This window comes from Triticum aestivum, chromosome 7A (assembly GCF_018294505.1).
Source record: "Triticum aestivum cultivar Chinese Spring chromosome 7A, IWGSC CS RefSeq v2.1, whole genome shotgun sequence".
Taxonomy (NCBI): domain Eukaryota; kingdom Viridiplantae; phylum Streptophyta; class Magnoliopsida; order Poales; family Poaceae; genus Triticum; species Triticum aestivum.
Genome location: NC_057812.1, coordinates 455,065,728 through 455,069,733, shown reverse-complemented (window position 1 = coordinate 455,069,733; position 4,006 = coordinate 455,065,728).

The following is a 4,006-nucleotide window of genomic DNA, read 5'->3' as shown; positions in this document are numbered from 1 at the left end:
AATAATAACATGATATATCTTCTTTTCATCAAGATAAGCATATTTAAGATTACCAGGCAACGGTTTAAGCTCAAACATGGGATCACCCTTGGGTGGAGGAGGATCCCCTAAAATTTCAACAGGCAAGTTGTGATGCAGAATAGGTTCCTGTTTAAAGAATACTTCATCTATTTCCCTTCTTTCATTCATGAACATATCATTTTCATGGTCTAGCAAATAATGTTCTAAAGGATCACTAGGAGGTACGGCAATAGAAGCAAGACCAATAATTTCATCCTTACTAGGTAATTCTTACTCACGATGTTGTTTACTAAATTTAGAGAAATTTAACTCATGAACCATATCATCCAAGCCAACAGTAACAACATTCTTTTTGCAGTCTATGGTAGCGTTGACAGTATTTAAGAAGGGTCTACCAAATATAATTGGACAAAAGCTATCTTGTGGAGAAGTAAGAACAAGAAAATTGGCAGGATATTTAGTTTTCCCACACAAGACTTCAACATCTCTAACAATTCCAATTGGTGCAATAGTATCTCTATTAGCAAGTTTAATAGTAACATCAATATCTTCTAACTCAACAGGTGCAATTTCATTCTTAATTTCTTCGTATAAAGTATGCGGTATAACACTAGCACTAGCACCCATATCACATAAGCCATGATAACAATGATCTCCTATTTTAACAGAAATAACAGGCACGCCTACCACAGGTCTATGTTTATCCTTATCACAAGGTTTAGCAATTCTTGCAGTTTCACCTTCGAACTGAATAACATGCCCATCAATATTATTAGAAAAGAGATCTTTAACAATAGCAATATTATGTTCTACTTTAACTTGCTCAAGAGGTGTATAAGTTCTAATATTACTTTTACGAACAACAGTTGAAGCTTTAGCATGATCCTTTATTCTACCAGGGAAAGGTGGTTTCTCAATGTAAGAAGTAGGAACAATAGGATCATTATAAGTGACAGTCTTTTCTTCAACTTTAATAGGTGCAGCTACTTTTACTTCTATGGGAGGATGATATTTAAACCACTTCTCCTTAGGGAGATCAACATAAGTAGCAAAAGATTCACAGAAAGAAGCTACTATCTTAGAGTCAAGTCCATATTTAGTGCTAAACTTACGGCAGTATCCATAAAAGATTTAACACAATCAAACTTAGGTGTCATACCTGACTCCTTACCTTCGTCGAGGTCCCAATCTTCAGAGTTGCATTTAATTCTATCCAATAAATTCCATCTGAATTCAATAGTCTTCATCATAAAAGAGCCAGCACAAGAAGTATCGAGCATGGTGCGATTGTTTTCAGAAAGCCGAGCATAAAAACTTTGCATAATTATTTCTCTCGAGAGCTCATGATTGGGGCACGAATATAACATTGATTTAAGCCTCCCCCAAGCTTGAGTGATGCTTTCTCCTTTGCGAGGCCAGAAATTATATATATAATTGCGATCACGATGAACAAGATGCATAGGGTAATACTTTTGATGAAATTTGAACTTCAATCTTTTGTAGTCCCATGATCTCATAGCATCACATAGCCTATACCATATCAATGCGTCTCGCTTCAAAGATAAAGGGAAGACCTTCTTCTTAGCAAGATCATTGGGTATACCTGCAGGCTTAAATAATCCACAAACTTCATCCACATATATTAAGTGCTCATCAGGATGCTTTGTTCCATCTCCTGTAAAAGGGTTATCTAGCAGTTTTTCTATCATACCCGAAGGATACTCATAAGGAATTTCATTTTCAATAGGTTCAGTAGGTTGAGGAGAAACTCTTTGCTCTACTGGATGGGGTGAAGATACCCTGAACAAGCCCCTCAGAGAATTACTTTCCATAGTAACAAGTGACAGTAAATTTCAGCACACTATATAAATTTTTCCTTACCAAATTCCACCTACCAAAGGCGCTACACTCCCCGGCAACGGCGCCAGAAAAGAGTCTTGATGACCCACAAGTATAGGGGATCTATCGTAGTCCTTTCGATAAGTAAGAGTGTCAAACCCAACGAGGATCAGAAGGAAATGATAAGCGGTTTTCAGCAAGGTATTCTCTGCAAGTACTGAAATAAGTGGTAACAGATAGTTTTGTGATAATATAGGTTGTAACGAGCAACAAGTAACAAAAGTAAATGAAGTGCAGCAAGGTGGACCGATCCTTTTGTAGCAAAGGACAAGCCGGAACAAACTCTTATAATAGGAAAAGCGCTCCCGAGGACACATGGGAATATCGTCAAGCTAGTTTTCATCACGTTCATATGATTCATGTTCGATACTTTGATAATTTGATATGTGGGTGGACCGGTGCTTGGGTGCTGTTCTTACTTGAACAAGCATCCCACTTATGATTAACCTCTATTGCAAGCATCCGCAACTACAACAAAAGTATTAAGGTAAACCTAACCATAGCATGAAACATATGGATCCAAATCAGCCCCTTACGAAGCAATGCATAAACTAGGGTTTAAGCTTCTGTCACTCTAGCAACCCATCATCTACTTATTACTTCCCAATGCCTTCCTCTAGGCCCAAATAATGGTGAAGTGTTATGTAGTCGATGTTCACATAACACCACTAGAGGCTAGAAAACATACATCTTATCAAAATGTCAAACGAATACCAAATTCACATGACTACTCATAGCAAGATTTCTCCCTTGTCCTCAGGAACGAATGTAATTACTCACAAAGCATATTCATGTTCATAATCAGGGGGGTAATAATATGCATATAGGATCTGAACATATGATCTTCCACCAAATAAACCAACTAGCATCAACTACAAGGAGTAATCAACACTACTAGCTACCTACTAGCACCAATCCCGGACTTTGAGACAAGAATTGGATACAAGAGATGAACTAGGGTTTGGAGATGAGATGGTGCTGGTGAAGATGTTGATGGAGATTGCCATCTCCCGATGAGAGGAGCGTTGGTGATGACGATGGTGATGATTTCCCCCTCCCGGAGCGAAGTATCCCCGACAGAACAGCTCTGCCGGAGCTCTAGAATTGATCCGCCAAGGTTCCGCCTTGTGGCAGCTGAGTCTCGTCCCGAAAAGTTCCTCCTTACTTTTTTTTCTCAACGAAAGACCTCATATAGGAGAAGATGGGCATCGGAGAGCCACCAGGGGGCCCACGAGGTAGGGGGCGCGCCCTAGGGGGGGCGCGCCCCCCACCCTCGTGAGAAGGGTCTGGGCCCCCTGGCCTTCATCTTTGGCGTGGATTTTTCTTTATTTCTTTTAAGACGTTCCGTGGAGTTTTAGGACTTTTGGAGTTGCGCAGAATAGGTCTCTAATATTTGCTCCTTTTCTAGACCAGAATTCCAGCTGCTGGCATTCTCCCTCTTTATATAAACCTTGTAAAATAAGAGAGAATAGCCATAAGTATTGTGACATAAAGTGAAATAACAGTCCATAATGCGATAAATATCAATATAAAAGCATGATGCAAAATGGACGTATCATGCCGCGTTAGCAGTATCCTGCAGTAGTGTATACGTGTTATTGATGTGTACTTTACTAGTGTTCATAGTAGCCCCTGGGTATTTGATATCGGTTCAGTTGCTAAGATTATTAACTCAAAACAGGAGTTGCAAAATAAACAGAGACTAGTTAAGGGCGAGGTAATGATGTGTGTTGGAAGTGATTCCAAGGTTGATAAGATCACCATCGCACACTCCCTCTGCCTTCGGGATTAGTGTTGGACCTAAATAAATGTTATTTGGTGTTTGAGTTGAGCATGAATATGATTGGATCATGTTTATTGTGATACAGTTATTCATTTAAGTCAGATAATAATTGTTGTTCTGTTTACATGAATGAAACCTTCTATGGTCATACACCCAATGTAAATGGTTTATTGAATCTCGATCGTAGTGATACACATATTCATAATATTGATGCCAAAAATGCAAATTTGATAATGATAGTGCAACATATTTTCTGGCACTGCTGTTTAGATCATCTTGGTGTAAAGCACATGAAGAAACTCC